Raw genomic sequence first — 21257 nt, 5'->3', positions numbered from 1 at the left:
TGGGAATCGTGAACTGCTGGCCATCAAGCTCGCTTTAGAGGAGTGGAGACATTGGCTGGAGGGAGCTGTTCACCCTTTTCAGGTCATTACTGATCACCGGAACTTGGAGTACCTCCGGGATGCGAAGAGGTTAAACCCCAGACAGGCCCGCTGGGCGCTTTTCTTCACCCGTATTCACTTTACAGTTACCTACAGACCAGGTACCCAAAACTCCCGAGCAGATGCTCTCTCCCGTCTGTATCAGCCCATGCAAGACACTACCGCCCCCGAGACCATACTCCCTCCAGCCCTCTCCGCTCTCCCTTCTGGACTCACTCCATTCTTCTCCGGGCTCTGGACATCCAGGCAGCGACCGTACCCTCTCGCTCCTCCAACATCGCTACTGGTGGCCCAACATGGCCCGTGAAGTTTCCCAATTCGTCAGGAGCTGCTCAGTTTGTGCCGCTTCTAAAACCCCCCGTCATCTACCTCATGGTAAACTGGTTCCTCTGCCCCTACCTCGCCGGCCCTGGTCCCACATCGGAGTCGATTTCATCACCGACCTGCCAAGGTCCGACTCCCTCACCTGTGTCCTCGTAGTGGTGGATCGGTTTTATAAGGCCTGTAAATTGATTGCTCTTCCAGGGCTACCCACCGCTATGCAGACGGCAGAATCACTCTTCAATCACGTCTTCAGGAACTTCGGCATCCCTGAGGATATCGTCTCCGATCGTGGGCCACAGTTCATCTCAAGGGTCTGGCGAGCCTTCTTTAACCTTCTAGGGGTCTCTGTGAGTCTCACGTCCGGATATCATCCACAATCCAACGGTCAGACTGAGAGGAAGATCCAGGACATTGGAAGGTATCTTCGGAGTTTTTGCCACCAGAACCAGCACGGCTGGAACCGCTTCCTCCCATGGGCCGAATACGCACAGAATTCACTCCGTCAGCACTCCACTGGTCTAACCCCCTTCCAGTGCGTACTCGGTTACCAACCCCCATTGTTTCCCTGGGATGGGGAACCATCGGAAGTTCCAGCTGTGGACTTTTGGTTCAGAGAGAGCGAGAGGGTCTGGGACTCAGCACACGTTCAGCTCCAACAGGCAGTTCGGAGACATAAGACCCAGGCCGATACCCGTCGCCTTACTGCCCCACCATACCAACCAGGCGAAAAGGTATGGTTGTCTACGCGGGACATTCGTCTCCGGCTGCCCTGTCGTAAGCTGAGTCCCCGGTTTATCGGTCCCTTTACCATCAGGAGGCAGATCAACGAGGTTACTTACAAGCTGGATCTACCACCCACATACCGCATCACACCTACCTTTCACGTGTCCTTGTTGAAACCCTACACTAATCCCATGTCTCCTTCCTCCCCAGGACCTGACGAGCCGGAGGTACGTCCTCCTCCCGAGATCGAGAACGAGGAATCCATCTACAGGGTCAACTCCATCCTGGATTCCCGACGTCGGGGCGGCCGCCTCGAGTATTTGGTGGACTGGGAGGGCTTTGGGCCGGAGGAAAGGTCCTGGGTGCCTAAACATGACATACTAGACCCCTCTTTACTATCTGAATTCCATCAGCTCCATCCACATAAGCCAGCACCTAGAGGACGTGGCCGCCCCCGTCGTCGGCATCGGGCGTCAGGAGCCGCCCGTGGAGGAGGGGGTACTGTCAGAGAACCATCAACCTCGTCAGGTCCCAACACTCAACCAGCACGATCACACTCACCTGAGTTCTAATCACGCGCACCTGGTACATCCCAATCAAGACTTTCATATAACCACTGCCTCTTGCCACTCACCTTTGTCTGGTCTTGATCGTCACGATCTTCAGGCTTACCCTTCGCTACGGATACAAATTCCAGTCAACATTCGTCTGTCTCTATCCCTGGCCCGTCCTCCTGCAAGAGAGTTACAGCCTGCCTTCTTCGGCCAGATAAGTCTGTGATACTGCTCCGTGCTTACCTGCCTATGCTGCTCTGCAGCTTCCTTTCTTGTGACAATAAATATCACATTAACCTCATTCCCCTCGTTTGGTCTCCTTCTGTTGTGTGACAAGTACATGTAGCAAACAAACAAAAAAACTATAGGGTCCTAGAAATCCAGTTCTGAAACTACAGCCTCCAGAGCTCACAACAACAGCCGGCAGGAGGCGCTTTCGAGCGGTTTCCCCGGTAACAGCAGAACACAACGCAGCGCAGCACCGGACTTTGAAACGTGCAGTGCTCATATTTTATTTATAGCCTTTTGAAGTTTAATCGTCACATTAAGCTGTGTCACGATTCTGGTCTGTACCCAAATTTAAGACCTCTTGAAATCATAATTAAGACAATTTAAGACTTTTTATGACCTTAAATTTGATAAAGTAAATTTAAGACTTAAGGACCCGCGGGAACCCTGTCAGTATATGATCCAAAGTAACTAGTAACTAACTACTTGAGTAGTTTTTTTTTTATCCGGTACTTTTTTACTCTTACTCAAGTAACTATTCAGACTATTACTTTTACTTTTACTTGAGTACAGTTTTTGGGTACTCTACCCACCTCTGAGGATGGGCAATATCATTTATTTTATTACATTTCCTGAATCCAAACAAAACAGAGCAAAATGTCCCTAAGTATACACCCCCCCAATACAAATGAAAACAAAAACGTTCATTTTCTGGTTGTCATACACTCATCAAGTTACAATTTTCATCTGCTCAAGCAGAACATTAATGTTATCTTGTGCTTTAGCAAGGTATCTCTGGCTAAAATTAGCTAACGTTAAAGTTAGTGAGTCCATCCTAATGTACAAACCTAAATAGCGGACTGTTCTCGCGTCTTGTACAGCGAAGGTCATAAACGAGCATGGGGGCCTGGACTTTGCATTGGGCTGGTTCCACGCTGCACGTCACGCTTTTTCAATGCATCATACACTCAACAATACATATACATATGTAGGGTAAGCGTGGCATGTGAGTGGCGGCCGGGGGTGGGACTTTGGGCCTTGTGCCCCGCAGCACCTCTCCTCGATGGCTCGTTTTGGGCCTAATTTATGCCTTACGCATGGAGGGCCCAGAGGCAGCCTTACAATATCTTTCTATTTATAGCTTTATTATTATTATTACTATTATTATTTCGTCATTACTATTACTAACATTATTATTTGTATTATTATTATTATTATTAATATTATTACTATTTGTCCTCTTCCTGATTCCCCAACCACCCCCTGTCTCGGATGAATACGTTTGTTATCGTTATTGCTGCTACTATTACTATTATTACTTATCACCTTCCTCATCCTCCATCCTTTAATTTTTGTTATTAATGCTAATATTACTATTATTATTATTATTACTGTTATCATTACTATTGTTTTTTTTTGCTATTGTCATGTCTGTTGTACTTTCTTTTATTTATATACTTCCACCCCCAACACCCAGTCACACTTACACAAACACACACACTCACTCACTCACTCACTCACACAAATCACGTTGGCTGTCATGTATGTTTTGTTGACCTTGGTTATTTTGTATTTGATTTGTTACCTGTAAATAGTATGTTTGTTTGCATAATAATAATTTTTAAAAAAGGAATAAATGTAAATTGTACTTTTTGTAATGAATATGAGGAAACTGCCTTGCACTTATTTTGGCACTGTACACACTCAGTTACACTATGGTGTAAGGTCCAAAAGTTTATTAGTGAAAATATTCAGTGTTTAAAACCTTCTTCACTCTTATGGGAAAATGTACTTTTTGGCTTTACTGACTATCCTGACCAAGAGGAACAGTACTTTTACTTAATTTACTTATTCTGTTGACCAAATTTCACATTCATAAGTGTAAATTTTCCAAAAAAAAAAAAAAAAAAAAAAAAAAAAAAAACACATAAACGAAGGTCTACATTTCAGTGCCTCTCCATATTAAACTGGCTAAATGTACATTAATTTAATCGTTCCCTGCGATACATGAACAGTGTTGATCCTGCATGTTGTCATCGGCAATCGTGATGAGCGACCGTAATATGAGACTTCTCCCGCTTGCATTGTGATCTGTAAACCCTCGCTTCGAGTTACCCACCATATTTATTTTTAAATATTTTATAAATCCCTCCATGGAATATTTAATTCCCATTTGGTGGCCTTCTGTGTCCAAAATTGTGCAAAAACATCGTGGGACAAGGTTTTCACACTGCAACTCCATTTGTTTGCCCGAGGGAGCAACAGTAACTAAGGGGCTTACTAATAGGTAAATTCTCATTGTGCCCCTAAAGTTTTTTTGCACACATTTTCCAAATTGCGCTGCTTGGGGACAAAAAAAATCATCAAGCCCTGTTTTAGATGGAATATAAGACCTATCACATTGTAGGACGCTTTAGTCACTGCTTGATATAAATGCCCACAGTCATGCATAAACTAAACACTATTACTTTTTCAGAATATTAAATAGGAAAATGGACATTTATTGCAAAGCGCTACAGTTGCGGCTTGCCGTATTAGCCCAGCGCTGAGACTGGCATGTGAGATTAAGAGTAAGGGATTGGAGCAGAGGTAGTCTACTCTCACATCCCTGTTGACTCCGATAAGAAAGCCCATTCGATGACATGGAGGGACAAACTCAATTAACTATAATGGAGAGAGGCCATTTCAGCCCTCTGTTGACGGATGGCTACAGAATTCAGTTTTCTTGCTCAGAGAGATCTTAAAACCCGCTGAAAGGACGGGAGACAACAGGGACAAGCTGAATCAAAGGCTATCAATGAGAAATATCCTAATCTGTGGATTAAATGCCTCATGGCCACAGTTTAATTTGAAGTGGAATACAAACCATCTCGGCAGAGTAACTCAAGCAGTTTTGTTGAGCGAAAGGATAAAGAGAGTAGGCTGGATAAAGAAGGCAGGTCAAGCTGGAAGAACGCTGGGAAAACATCTAGCGCTACAGACTGTCATCACTGATCAACAGTGTGAAGCGGATAATCAGAGGTAGATGGCATGTGCTCAAAATCCACTGGTGTCACACATTTTCAACAAAGCCCTTGTCCAATGCAACAAATCATGTGAAAAATAACATCTGTTGCACTTCCTTATAGTACATCTTGTTTTAAATGTCAATGTCAATGCTTCTAAATTATTATTCTCAAGGAAATTCTTATATTATTGCATTAACCTGTTGCTGAACATACATGAAATATATGTGAATGTTTTTGTCAATCTCTGCACTGTTAAAAAAAAGGTACTGCTTATTTTCGGCCAGAACATTATCCAGTAATTTTATGAATATTTTCTTCAACCCTAAAACACAACACAAGTGCAAAAGTGCAAAATTCAAAATACAGGTAACACACCTGTAAAAAATCAATACGGAAAATTAGGTTATATTAATATAGTACACTGTGGCCTATTTTATCGTGTATCAACTAAAATATTTTATGTATTAAATTTCAATCACGCATGATTTTATTTGAACATTACCGTTCAAAAGTCTGGGTTGGAAAGATATTTAAATGTTTTTGAAAAACTTTATGCATTTATTTGATCAAAATATAGCAGTAATATTATGAAATATGATTCCAATTTAAAATAACTTTGCTATTTTAATATATGTTAATGATGGCAAAGATACATTTTCTACAGTCAGTACTCAATTCTTAAATGCTGCATTATCTTTTAGAAATCATTCAAAAATATGCTGATTTATTATTATTATTATTATTATTATTATTATCAATGTTGAAAAAATTTGTGATTGTCACGATCTCTCTGGGGGGAATGAGGAGACGCAGAAGAATACTTCAAGATAGACTTTAATCCCACAAACAAAGGTGTACAATCACTGGAACTCAGGGATGACATATAACAGCCGACAGGGAAACACAGGGCTTATAAACAGAAGGAAATCAAACGAGGAGAACTGAAACAGGTGGGGAACAATCACACACGGCTGGAAATAAATGAACTCATAATGACAGGAACAGGAAGACCAAATAAGGACACGAGAGGAGGGGAAACACAAGACGAAGAAACACAGTCTGACAGTGATGAGTTGTTTTTTTGTTTTTTTTGTGGAAACCTTCATATTTTGTTGGATTCTTTGATGAATGTAAAGTTTAAAAGAACAGTATTTAAAAAATATATTTTAAAAATACACACACTATAATTTCCCCTGAGTATCCGAAATATTTAATAAAATGTCCAGCTGTCCCCATTTTGAACTAAAGAACATGGTTAATGTTTGTGGGTATACTATTAAAATGTAATGAGATTGCTATGAAGAGATTTTTTTAAAAATTTGGTTAAATTAATTCCAGGCATAGAATTTCTCCTTCCAGTAATATATGATCAGATAGTCAAAGCATTTAATTTTAGCATGAATTTTAGTTATAGTGTTTGTGTTACCATGCTATCAGAATAGAGAGCACAACATGCACTCATAATAATTAAAGATGGCAAATTCTATGGAGATTTAAGCGCACATGATTAGTCTGAAAATGCACTTTGAGGAAAAGATTTCTCATTTCATTAGATGCTGAAAAGAAAGTATAATTCCAATTTTCTTGTAGCCTAACTTCTTCAAATAAAACTTTTGACACCATTTTGACATTGTAAACTAAATATCTGTAAATATCAGAACAATTCTCAGAAGACCTCATTGTAGCCATAGTCTTTATCAAAGCTATTGCTGAAACAGCTCCAAATACTGTTCTTTCAAAATGGCATTATTCACTTTTTCTATTTTTTATTTTTATTATGCAAGTAAAGAATGTGACAATGTTTACATGTACCAAAAACATAACCCCATGGTCCAAACATATAACACATAAGAGAGAAAAAAAAAAAAAAACAGTTTAGAAGGTGACAATATTTACATGTGCCAAAATGTAGAAACACTAGGACAAACAAACATACATACTGATGTTCATTTTATTTAATTCAGAGGTAAGTTTTATATTTACATATGATAATAACTGTAATTACTAAATTATAAAACATGTACATGAACAACAACATGAAACACAGTTTTTTAATTAGAATGATTAAAAACTTTTTTTATATTAATAATATTATACATTTTTATTTTATTTTATTTTTTTCCATTTACTCATTAAGTGCTAAGTTCCCTTTACAACGAAAATGTACATAGTAAGCTGGCTCAAAACCCAGGCAGCTTAAAGCTGAGCTCTGCTTATTTGGTTATCATTTGCTATTGAGAGAAATGCTATTAAAGATCCATTAGTACAAATCAAAATCCACAAATGCACATAAAATGTCTGCTTTCCAAGTAAGTACTGCTTCACATACTGATGTTAGTAAAGAGTAAACCTGCTCTGCAAATTGTAATCCTCATTAACTAACCCATAATACTTCAAGGACAAGCTGTTTTTCTATTCCAGCGTTGATTAGTTTCTACCACTACTTTAAAATGATTGCTCTCACTTAAGGTAAGCCATCTGATTGTTAACTGGTTGTGAAATTCCTCCCTTTAATTAATTAGTGTAATAATCAAGTTAATGGGAAGACATAAATGGTGGTCTGTGTGTCTAAGTGCTTAAATTACAGTGCTTTAGTGATCTTTAAACACAATTCAAGGAGTGATGTAGGAACAAATGAACCTTGAGATTGTTTGGCCTTAATTTGGAAGGGCTTCAGTAGTCATTTTAGGAAGTAGCTGTGAATTTCCCTAGTTTTTTTTTTTTTTTTTTTTTGGTGAAGGCAAACCAAAATTCTATAGATGTTTTGGTATGCACTGGAATAAAATGAAAATAAAAATCAATTTTTGTGCCTTACAAATTGTATTTCTCATTTTCCAGGCCCAGAAAAAAATAAAACAAACAGGGCCAGAGATGTCCTATCCACTCCAGCCTTTAGAAACAAATCAGCCACATTATTGACACCCCCAGTGGAATGATTACAAGAAAAAAGGCATCTTCACACCACCACCATCCCAACAACCTTCCCAGACGAAAAAGGCTGACTGTCAAAACAGCTAAACAATAGAGTGGGCTTGTAAGTATCCTGCTTGTATCAACTGATAAATGGGCCGCTCTTTAAGGAACTTATCTCTTTAGGACTTGCAGCATGAGGAATGGCATCATTTGTACTGTTTGCCTGGCTGGACGAGTCAAGCTGGATCCATTTAAAAGATAGTGAGATACTGTCGACAGCAATAGACAGGGTAATTGCAGAGCCACTACTGTGGTATAAATTACATCACTCCAAATGGCAGAAGGGCCCGCAGAGAGCAGGAAAAAAATCTGACAATTCACTCCACCTGCCACCCTACCATCGCTTATCACTGCTTAACAGAGAAAAAAAGAGGCAGGTGAAAAAAATTAAGTATTGATCAAATTAACAGTTTTAGCAATCTGTTTAAGATGGGTGGGGGCAAAGGAGATGGAACAATTAAATTCCCCAGACGATATAATGTCTGGGGATAACTCTCAACCTCCGGAGGAATATCTACCCACGAACGACTCAAAAGGTATAGCCCTGCAAAACTAAAAAAGAACAACAGCCTGTTTGAAGACGATGCTTATAACATGGGATACAAAAACTACAATATAGGGTTTGCAAAAAAATATCTAAATGCTGGAGTTCAGAGCATATTCATTAAGTCAATGAAGAGATGAGAACAAGTCTGTTTACAAGTACAGTCAAATCATAACTACAATAAAGCATATTATACAATATACAACATAATATACAAATAGACAACAAAACATGAGTCTTTTGGAGTAAGTCCACATTGCTGAGGCCAAACATATTAATATTTATACTTTAACTTTGCAAGAAATTGTCTGGTACAATTTCAGTCTGAATAAAGCATTTACATGACATATTAAAAGGTCTTTATGATATTCTGTTCTCTGAATATGACTTGGCTCTTTCCTTCAAGTCTAATATGCAGGGTAGGGAGATTGTTCAAATCCAATGGTGATTGCCTTGTAAGACGTTCATCTTTATTTTTTCAGACACACAATCTAAATTCACAAAGCAGCTGCCTGCAACCAAGACTCACAACCCAGATGTGTCTGACCTTAGTGGCAGACAGATAAAACATATTAGGTTATTATTTTTCCGCCCCATAAAATAATAAGTAAAAGCCAGCAATTAGTGATGAGCCATAAATCTAAATATTCTGATGTGTATTTCAAACATGAATTGTTGCCACTGTCTATATGCATCTCCGGAGATCCTTTATTTGGATGAGCTATATAATACTTCCCATTTTAAATATTTTCCTTATCATTGTTCCGAAGAGAGGGCCTCATCTCCCACAAAGGGGCTACGGGACGATTTGTGTTCTGCATGGTGGTTTTATGCATCACCTGCTTGATTTCAATTTACATGTATGTCCTGGGTTATGGTTATATTCATTTGGCTGAGGTAGTTAAATCAATGGAGTACAGTGTAACCTTCCCCACCAAGACAAGTGACACATTATGATGCATTAAAATGGACCCTTGTGGCACTGGGCAAAGGTAAATAAAAGGCTTGTTTTCCATTTGTGTAATTTGTTTTGACCTGAGCTCTTCAGAATCAGAGGAGCAGCATAAGCTTTGCTATTTTTTTTCTGCTCATTTTATCTGCTAAACCACATTCGGTATTGCCATTGCCATTATTTTTTATTTTATAAGGGAGATTGTTTAGTTAGGATTTCACATTTTTGGAAGATATGTAGAATAAGATAACACATAAGAAATGCACACACATACAAATAAAAGTTATGTATAGCTTAAATCCATGGCAAACAAACATATATATTTCAAATGATGATATAAATCAAAAGTTTTCAAATCACAGTCTGTTCTATAAACATTCAGGCACATTTGTCACACTAGAAACAGCATTATCACAGTGTTGTCTCTTCTAGCCATTTCTGAAATGGCCATTTCTCAAAAAAAAAAAAAAAAACCTTTTTCTAAACGCAATATTTTCAGATGGGATGCCTTTCCTTCAATGCATAATTCCTTTAACAAAAATCGCAGATCTGTGTTGTAAAAGGTATATCTCCCTGGCTGGCTGAACTGCTTTAATTCCCAGACACCTTATAGTGATGGCTTCAATTTCCAGGGCTTTTGATAAAATCGTGCAGTCTCTCGTGTATTGGGATTGAGCACCCCGCTATGGATGCCTTTTAATGAAGTGTCAAAGTTTCAGTGCCTAGTGTTTGACATAACCTCATTCAGTGCACTTGTGATAAATGTGAACCTGGCAATCATAAAATATATAGCTATAATTGTATTAATATGACTTAAAATACTACCCATTTGTACCATCCGATTGTGCTGTTATTTGTCTTCCATACGTAAGCTGCTGACAAATAGTTATAAAAGTTTCATTATTGTTCCTCTTCAGATTCAATTCTAATTCACCCCACGTTGTAACTGTGAACTAATTTATTAAAATAAACAATATTATATAGATATACAATATTAAAGATATTACACTGTAAAAAGTGATAAGTTGACTTAACTTAAAAATATTAAGGCAACGGGTTTCCTCAATTTTTTTTAAGTAAATAATAATTTTAAAAAAAAACAATTTTGGTGTACAGTGAGTGGTCATTGAAAATTTGTTCTGATAAATGTTCTTCACAGAAAATGAGCCAAGGACAATGAGTATGAAAATAAATTAAAATAATTAATCGCATCATTTTTCTTTTGACAAAAAGTGAAAACGGGTCCCACAGACCCAAACACCATACAAGGGTTAAAGTTACAATGAAATGGATGTAGTGCTAGATCTTTTCTTTGTGAAATACGTCCAGCAGGGGCATGTCCAAAGGATTGGCATGGGGTAGCTCCCCCACCAGCTCCCCCTGAAAATATGCTTGGCCCCCTGGTCCCCCATCAACACCATTGAGCATTAAGTAAATTGAGAGTACTCTAGCCCAATGTCATTGAATCAGAGCACTGTCACCACATCTCTCTTCATGGAATGTGCAAGCTTTATTATATTTTTTAAACATTGCCCTGAGTCAATTTTTAGTCTGACTACCTTTGTGCGACTGATCAATTTATTATATGTAACTTTGGCAGACTAGTGAATAGCTATGACTTTCCTGTGTTATTCAGCAGTGGTGTCACATATCATGTTTTTTCCAATCATCATTGTATTGAATTGCCTCATATTTTAAAACTTTTTAAAACAAACAGAACTTTGATCATAAAACGAAGCATTTAAATAGTATCTTAAAATTTTTGTTGTGAGCTATCAAGTGACACTGATATTTAATACAGTTTATCTAAGTAGCTGCTATACTGTTATACAATCTCATTAATTTAGAAGCTATCAAAATTTCAATTTACATTTGGTCATATAAATAACATTATCTTCACCAAATGCATATTTTTTCCTTGGTTTCTTTGGTTCTTGGTTCCACTACATTTTAAAAATCCTAAAATCGCCTCTGAAACCCGGGTGTAACGGATTATCAGAAAATAAACAAAATAGTCAAACAAAAGTAAAAAATAAATAAACGAATTAATAAAATAAAAATAAACATTCAGTACATGGATGAATCGTTCACAATAAGACATGCATTTACAAAGTAGACAAGGTGAATTTTTTTTATTTCATGCCAACTTGGGTTAACTGTCACTGAAAACTGTCACTGGATTACACATCCAACATTGTGGAAAGCAAAATACAATACAGACAAACCTGTTTACAAATCATCACAGATTGCTCTGTGATTGCTCACACTTATGTGTTCACTTTGCCATAGTGCTTACATATGTGACCCTGGACCACAAAACCAGTCTTAAGTCGCTGGGGTATATTTGTAGCAATAGCCAAAAATATATTGTTTGGGTCAAAATTATTGATTTTTCTTTTATGCCAAAAATCATTAGGACATTAAGTAAAGATCATGTTCCATGAAGATATTTTGTAAATTTCCTACTGTAAATATATCAAAACTTAATTTTGATTAGTAATATGCATTGCTAAGAACTTCATTTTGGTGATTTTCTCAATATTTAGATTTTTTTGCACCCTCAGATTCCAGACATTAAAATAGTTGTATCTCGGCCAAATATTGTCCGATCATAACAAACCATACATCAATGGAAAGCTTATTTATTCGGATGTATACATTTTTGAAAACTTGACCCTTATGACTGGTTTTGTGGTAAAGGGTCACATATTTTTTGCATATAATTTAAACAATAGGATAACAGGATAATTGATCTCTAAATTGCCTCTGTGAAAATCAAATGTAAGCCATATTATTTTGAACACTAATTGTGGTATAGGACCACTTTCCTTGTTGAGATCTTCCTCCAAAAGTATAATTTTAATATTGACCCTTCATGTTAAAATATATTCACAAGTCTGCTTTGTAATCAGCCATTATCAAACAATCATTCAATACACTGTAAAAAGTGCTAAGTTGACTTAACTTAAAAAAAATTGAGGAAACCCGTAGCCTTAAAATTATTAAGTTAAATCAACTTAGCACTTTTAGCAGTGTTTAATTAAATCCCCACCTTTAAAGGATCATTATTGAAGTTGTGAATCTTAAGAAAAATGTGCATTCCCATAAAGTTGTCATGAACAAAAATCAACGGTACAAAAAGTATCAATTTGGATGTCCTGGTGGGCAGTGTTTGTTCAAGTAAAGTAAATTATATTAAGAATAAATGTAAGAATATTTTGTATTCCCAATATTCATGTTCTTTATCTTTTTTTAAGATTGTTCTAAAGATAAAACTTGAGACAAATATGAATTAATTTAATACAATGTTTCAAATATTAAGCACTATATAATAGGCTACATGTGTGAACAAGAAGTGACACCATTGATCAATATTGTAAAAATGATTGTTCGTGTTTATGCTTGATATAGCTTTTTGCTACATTTGACATTCAGTAACAACAACAAGCTATAGGAGTGTTTAGGGAAGCCTGAAAGAAATAAACTTTACTTGGAAACTTCTGTTTGATGCTGCTATAGTCGTGCAGAAATTTACACTTTTCAGAATTTGTTCAAACATAAACCAATGTAACATTAAAATGCAATTCATGAATGCTGGTTCAATACTACATTGTGGTGCATGTTGTACATATTACACCTATCAACACCCATTAGCCTTGACTGTATTAACAATATAGTATAGCCTCTTTTATATTATTGCTTAAAATACATTGCAATATGTACTGCATTTCATATTAAGCAGCCCTACCAGTATTTTTTCATGTTTTCATAAATTATAACATTATAGCATTATAAAGAAAGCACCATTCTTTACACTCATTGAGTGTCTGGCCGATCAGAGAAAAACACATGATTTCATCTGACAGCTCAAAAGAATCACTTTCCTGTTCTAAAACTCCCTCAAGCAGGCTGATATCTGCTTGTTTATTTTGTAGCTGGTAGATGACCATTGTGTGAGCCCCTTTTGTGGTGGAGGTGCTAAAGGATATCTCACAGGTCACATCATTCGAGGGAGGTTGATGACTCGGTTAGATCTCCATCACCCTCCACTCAAGCGGAGAATATGTCCCTAGCAGAAGTACATTGTTTAGATGGTGATGGGATAGGGAACAGGTGACAGGCCGCTGACAGCCATTTCCTAGGGAGAAGCCTCTATTAGTCCCCTGTTACCTCTTAACTTATGTTTGCATTGCTACAGTCTGGTATAAGTAATGGTACTGTCAGCCTAACTATCAATGCGTCATCGTGTAATATAACCAGAGCTGGTAAGATTCCCTTATACACGCGGTGTATCAGAGAAAGAAGCATCGCTCCATTTGGCCTTTACATAAAACATCTGCATAGTGCACACTTTTCTCACTACTTCTGTTCTGAAAGACAAGGCAGATGGAACTTTGCAAAAGTAGATTTGTTGATATATCTTTTCATTCTACCTTTAAAGTCAACATGAAATGGCACACAAACCATTTTAGTCCTTTTTCAAGCAGAACAGGACATTCAAAAATAAATAAATTACTTGACTGGATCATGAAAATTGGGCACTCCATACCAGAATGGAGGTAGGGTATTGAGTTTGTTGAATTTGTTGAATTATTTTAATTTTTTTACACCAAATCTCAAGAGAAAACACAACTATTTTAAGAGCTGGTGATTTTATATGCATTTGCACAATATGATTTGTAAGAGGTTGTAAGAAGGTTGTAAGAATTCATATGAATAAGTCAAAAAAATTGTGGAAACATAAAATAGTGATAGTTACATACTGACATGAGATTGAGTTGAGAAAAAGCAAACAGCGCTAATGAAACAATCCCTCCTGTACTATTTTTCTTTGCTTTAATAGTCAGTTAGCACAAGAAACTCTTCTTTGCGGCTTTAGGTGTTTCAACAGATGTCTGACACAGTGATGACCACAATTCTCTGAGACAGAGCCGAATAATCCTGACAACTTCATAAAGTGCTGAGGTGAAGAGGTTATTCACTTAGTGCACTGGTCAGCTGTAATTTAAAACAACTAGCCCTTAAATTTCTGTCCGTTCCCCCCCCCCAACCTTCATGGGTTTCCCTGAGCGAAAGTTTTCAGCAGGACATTACACACTAGAGCAGGCAGCAGATTGTGTGAGATTACGACAACATCCCGGAGCAGCGTCGGCTCTGTAATATCTCCATGTTTGCAGTCATGGCCTGTCACCCCAGCTGACCAGTGGGGACGCCGGTGGGTCACGCCCATGCCTCAATCAACTTCAAGTGTTATTAAATAGTGACCTCCATGAAGAAAAGTACAATGTAATGATAGCTTAAACAAACACAATTTATCATCCTCCTCACGCTGACATTACTTTACCCTACCAAACCCAGCCAAGCAGGCACAGTGCAATTGGCTGTGTGGCCAGTCTCTGACCCAAAAAGAGGCTCCCACAATCCTCTGTCCACAGTTCAGTTGTGTCTATTTACTCAGATGGAAACAAGGATTCAGACAAATGTTTGGCATATATTCTGTATAAATATACTATTTAAATATTATACACTATATAAATATTTTAAAGACTTTCCAAAAAGTAATAGTAAATGGTGATTGGAAACATTGGTGTATATAAGACAGAAGTGTTACTTTCTGTTATAGCAGTAAGATCTCATGAAAAATTAGATTTCTCAAAGGTCTTGCTCTCTTTTACAGCTCCAGACACTCCAAGTGTAAAGCATGGAGTTCCTAATTGTTTGCCGTTTAATTATCAACTTTGTCTCAGATAATATCTTATCATATTAATCATATTGAATGTATGTATTTGTTTATTTTTTTGTGATCAATGTTTTATCTTTTCAAATCAACAAAACAACATCCACTCAAACAAACAACAGGGAGGGGGGGAACAACAGACACACCATCAACAATTTATTTCAATTTCAATTTGTAGTAAAAAGGACAAAACAGAATTCACATCAGTCCATAGATTGACAACAATTGGACACTCCCAAAACATGTGGAGAAAAGTACCTGCTGATAGTGTTACAGATATGACGGTTATAGGTCGATTGCAGTTTCATTTTAAACCTCTTGTAAGGAGTTATGTATGCTCAATGGATGACTTTGAAATGGATACAACGATGAGCCAAGTTTTTAGAAGTTGAGATTAGATTAGACCACACCCTCTCCCAGTCGACTGATAAATCAAAATCTGTTAATTCACGATTCCAGATAGATTTAACAGAAAGAGACTTTGCAGTGTGATCATTAAGTTGACTATATATTAAAGAAACAGATGGGTGGTGCGATCCGATCCCATATAGGATGAGAGGAAATAGGGGATGCCCAGGGAATTCCATAGGCCTTGAGAGCAGAACGTAACTGAAAAAAGACAAAATATGATGCTGGTAAACAAAACTCAGTTCTTAGTTCTTGAAGTGAGCAGAGTCACTGGTTATCATACAAGTCACTGCATGTGTTTCTGCCCAATGTAGACCAAGAGGGCTGGACAAATGGCCGATTTCAACATAAAAAATTAAAGTTGTGCCATAAGGGTGTGTTGTTTATTGGCAATTGTTCACTCTCTCTTTTCCGGCTGTCTTTGACTGCTGGGGTACTCATAGTGAGCTAAATAAATAGTGGTTAAAAATTTACTGACAGGATATATGCAATTTCTGACAAAGTGAGCAGAGCGAAGGACTATGTGTGCATTGCCGCCAAAGGGTCACCTCATTATCATATTGAATGTATTTATGATAATATATTAATCTGAATAATTTTCATCTTGGAAGTTTGCTGGGGCCCCTTAAAGTGGGATCCAGGGCCCTGATTAAGAATCACTGACCTACATACATATAGGAATCTACTAGCACAGAGACAACATACCATTCTGCTTTCCATAATAGCGTAAAGCAAAAAAAAAAAAAAAAAATCTAAGACTGCTCTGTTAATAACACAAACTTTTGCTACTTCCACTATGTAGCTGGAGTTTTATAACTTTACTACCATAATCATTATAGGTATAAAAAGTTTGCTTTATCAGTTAACCAATAAAGGCATTGTATTGGTCAGACCCATCAAACAGGTCATTCGGGAAATGATGTGCCAAGTGGATTTTTATGAGTGTATTTTCCAATGTAGTATACGCTGCGGGTCAATGCTAAGCTGAAGTTGCTTGACACTTCATCTATGGTACTATGATTTTTTATAAACACTATTGACTTGGCCTTTATTGATTTGTGTGAATGTTTCACACAAATCATTTTGCACCAAATCAATAAAGAAATCTTGTGGAAAATTTATATTAAAAGACCTTTGTTTGCCTAAGTGAGTTTCAGACAGGCACACTGAATGCTTTGCTGATTAATTGAATTAGTTTAAATTTGGGAATGGCAAGCCTATTAAACAATGCATTCTTAAATCATGCACTGCCATGTATGATTGAAATGAGATTTTCAACACAATAAGACGCTGCTAAATAAATCATATATGCATTCAGTCAGAGAAAAGGAACATAACTCTTATGAAGCAACGTCTTTCAATCTTTACGTTCAACACTTACTGATGGGTATTCGCCTACAGAGGGCCAGTTGCTTCTTGCTTATAAGAACATTTTAGTCTTCATACAAATTTACACATTTTAGTCTTCTTACAAATTTACACAAACATTACAAAAAATGGATCTGTAGGGGAAATTAAGTCATCTTTACTACAGTTGTCGATTTGGCTGAAATGTGTAATAATCAAGCAACATGATCATTTGTGCATCACGGTTTCATTTGCAGAGTCTAAAATGTGCTGTGAGCAAAACATTGATCTGTTTAAGCATACCAACCAGCACAACACAACTTTTTATATATTATATTTTAGTTGGATTATATATTTGTCTATACATAATTTCAAAATGTTTAACTAGTTTAACTAATCACTAATTCTGTTTAGTGTAGTAGTTCCCAAACACAATTTTAGGTAAAATATTTCTGTATTACCTCTATAATTATGACAACGCTGCTTTTTTATAAACAGAAACAATAGTTATTTAGAGAGGGAAAACATTTTTATTAAGTTATTACTTTTTGAATCTTCTTATTTTATAAATATCTAACATTAACTGTATTAATAATAATATATTCAAGTCATCCTGCAGCTCCCTTGGAAGTCTGCTGAGGTCCCCTAGTTAAGAACACTAGGGGGTTTAGTGTTACTGCTGGTGCAGAAATCACACACTTGACACACCTTTAAGGTAATCAGAAAATTGTGGCACAAATAGAATTTTGGCTACAAAATGTTTATTTTTAAATCAGTGTTATCACTATTTTATATGGCACACGATCTTAAAAGTACCTAGTCAAAACTCTAATCTAGCAATTGTTAAAAATGTGTGAAATGTCTTTGATTCAGTCATGTCGAGGAAATGTCTCACTTTGATGAACTGAAGGACTGCTGAAGGAGGGCACTTTTGTTTTTTATGCCTATCAGTTGATCATTGCTGTTTAATTATGTCAGGTGGATTTTGGAGTAGATAACATGCTGTTATCTCCCAGTGAAAGGGCTAGAAAGGATATCAGAAAGATAAGTCCTATTCCAGCACACACGGCTGCTGTTCAAATATTGTAATGTTATTTTATCTTTCAAAATATTTAATCTTCTGCCAAACTGATGCAGAAGAAAAGTCAAATAAAGCATTAAAAAATGTTTTGATAACTGTCTATGTGGCATATTTTTGCGTGTCTATAACCACAGGTGCACTTACTCTTCAAACAGATAAAGCCAATCATGAAATAAGGGGTGGGGGTAGAGGAGAGGCTCATGGCAATAATAATAGCCCAAAGGGATTAAAAGATCACATGAGTCAAGAGGTGTGCTAAACACCATAAAATGCAGAAATGATTAGGCTAGATATACCTCACGCAGCACTCCACACATAAATGAGAGCATAATATGATATTCAAAACAGGGTCATTCGATGTTCTGCAGTGCCTTTTGAACTCCATGGATTTACACAAATATGCAATTGACAGCTAGCTGAAATTAATATATATATATATATATATATATATATATATATATATATATATATATATATATATATATATATATATAATACAAGTGTGTGTGTGTGTGTGTGTGTGTGTGTGTATGTATGCATATGTACATATTTATATGTATGTACTGTATATATGTATACATATGAAGAGTTTATTTTCAAAAATCATGTTTTTTATTGTTATCATGTTTTTATTGTGTTTTATTGGTGTTAGTTATCTAGTATTTTTTTGTTATTTTTTACCTAATCAAAATAACCCAACTGCAGTTTGATTGAGATTAATTGGAATGCACAATGAAAAAACACGATTTTTGAAAATTGTTAAAAACGGAGTTATCTGTTTTTGCAAATGAACTCATATACAGTATATATTCATACTGATTTCTGTCATTTTTAAGGTGGAATGTTTTAAAGTGACACTATCAGCTAACACTACAAAACATCACAGAATTCGTCAATTCTTTTGCTGACACTTACTAATGATTAAGTACTGTTGTTTTTCCTCAAAAATGATGTTACTTACTGGAAGATGATGTTATGAAGAAACTGGATTTTGTTTATAAAAGTCAAACCGAAAGGATAGGCATGTTAAAGGGAAAAAATACAATTGGATACATTTTACAAAAAAAGAAAAAAAACAATAATCTGGGGCCGCATTCATAAAATATTCTTAGGAAGAAAATAGCAGTTAAGAAGACTTTCTTATTTTCTAACTTAAGAATAAGGCTAAGAATACTTTGTATTCACTAAAACATTTCTTAATAATGCTCTTATCTTTTTCTTAAGCTTGTTCTACAGACAAAACATTGTTCTAAAAGACAAAGAAATAAGAATTAAAATAAACTGAGATAAACTATTACAATGCTTTCTCATCTTAAAAGCTTTATATAATTATATATTTATATATAAATATTGAATAAAATAAATAAATACATACATACATAATACATGCACACACACACACACACACACTTTCTTGTCATGAAATGTACTGCATAATAGTAATGACCCACAGCTGCTAAAATGACACCATTATTATAAAACTGGTATAGTTACAATAACAAACATTTCTATGATTTACCTTCAAAATTTTGCAGTCAAGTGTTACATTCACAGTCTGGCATTACAAATCTGTCAGAATCTGCCCATTCTGAAAAGAAACAACGTTTGTTAGTGTCTCAAACTTAAAAGTCTAATAAAAAATACAGTCAAAATACATTAAACAATAACAAATATCAATATATATATATTTTTAAAAAAATCAACTCACAATACATTAAAATTTAATACTAAAAAAGCCATGGAAAACAAATACATCTTAAAGTGAGATTTAAGGATTAGGATGGATTAAGTGTGCAAGTTTAAAGCAACCAAATGAAATCTCAAATGACAGAATAAACAAACGATGCATCCACAAACATTTTCACTACATCCTGAGGGAGTAAATGGCGACAGAAGTACACATGAGCTATTGGAATGGGAAATCGGATGCTCCATTAGCAGCGGATTTATTCAATCAGCTAGCTCACCTCTTAATTAAAGGAACTAATTATGCTATCGAAAGACTTCTTGGCTGGTGGCTCCAAAGTGGGTTGGCTGGCATGCCATCCACCTCTTACCTCGCTGAAGGTGATGACCTTGTGATAACCCTTGTGTTCATCAGTCAAATTACTGTCCCCAGTAATGGTAGTGCCAAAGCACTGGAACACTGAGGCCAACTAATCTGTATTCAAATTACATGCCACCAAACAGTAAGGTGGGCCTTGCAGCCATAACTCAGCCGCCGTGCATGCTGGGGCGGGAGCTCAACAATGGCCACAGCCCCCTCCCTGCCAATCAGATATTATCATACATTTCCCAGGTGTACGACAGGCCTTCTGGGGAGCGAATGATATTGGGAAAATTCATCATAAGTCTCCCTCACAGCCGTAATGGTCAATTTAAATTAATTACAAGTGAAGGGCTGCATGGGACGGGTCAGTCTGTGCAGCACTCCTGCACTGAGGTAAAGCCACACAAAGAAACTGCTTAAATTATTAGAATATGTTTCTGAATTAATTTAGATTGGTGCTTGCAAACATTGTTTATGGTGTAATATTGTTTAAGGGCCTGTGTTTGGGTTCACTATTTTGGAGTAATATCTTCTTCGTAATGCTTAACAAATAAGTTAATGCATATTTAAATAGTTATGTAAACCTTGAATGCATAGTAATATATTTAATATATATAATTTACATTAATTATCTGTTCTACTATTCCGCGATGACTAATTAACATTAGCCAGCATGAAAATAAAATGGAAGTCTTTTCTGATCAGAAATGGTTTCATTTACATTTGCTGCCATATTTCATCTACATGAGGCTCAAGAAAACAACAATGAGAAACCAAGCAAAAACAAACACCTCATTAACAAAAAATAATTATTATAGTCGTAAGTAAATTTCCATAAACAGCGTGAACTTACGTACGAACGTCGGTAACGTTATTTCTTATTCCATTTCTCGATTATTCATATCCTTTTTTTCGTTAATGAACACTATAAACACTTTAAAGAGTGAACAAGAGGACGGGTGTATTTAACAACCTGCATTTACTACAAGAAATTATTATAATGATCAACCACCCCTACGTTCTTACAACTGCCGTGTTAAATTCATGATGTTTTGTCACCACCTTTCGGTTATACTAGATATAACCACACGTCATAAAGCTCTACGATAAAAATGGTAGGCTGAACCTGAAATTTATTTTAACAAATGCTTTACATGTTATCAGACATTCTATGGCGATTGCCTGCTCTTTTAACCATTTTATAATCCCCCATTCCTCAAATACACCAT

General features: G+C 36.3%; 1 protein-coding gene across 3 annotated transcripts in view; it reads right to left on the bottom strand.

Annotated features, from left to right (window-relative positions):
• nkx1.2lb (NK1 transcription factor related 2-like,b) overlaps positions 1-20874 on the bottom strand; it is a 144862-nt gene extending 123988 nt beyond the window's left edge. Inside the window, exons 1-3 of one of the 3 annotated variants that reach the window (XR_009274268.1) lie at positions 19946-20874; positions 19498-19566; positions 15359-15751 (exon numbers count right to left, since the gene is read on the bottom strand). The gene's annotated coding sequence lies outside the window, so the exon portion shown is untranslated. Of the gene's footprint in view, positions 1-15358; positions 15752-19497; positions 19567-19945 lie in introns of those variants that run through there. The other 2 variants (XR_009274267.1, XR_009274269.1) reach the window with 2 other exon arrangements.
• Positions 20875-21257: the final 383 nt, after the last annotated feature.

This window comes from Onychostoma macrolepis, chromosome 14 (genome assembly GCF_012432095.1).
Source record: "Onychostoma macrolepis isolate SWU-2019 chromosome 14, ASM1243209v1, whole genome shotgun sequence".
NCBI lineage: Eukaryota > Metazoa > Chordata > Actinopteri > Cypriniformes > Cyprinidae > Onychostoma > Onychostoma macrolepis.
This window is presented reverse-complemented; position numbering and strand designations above follow the sequence as displayed.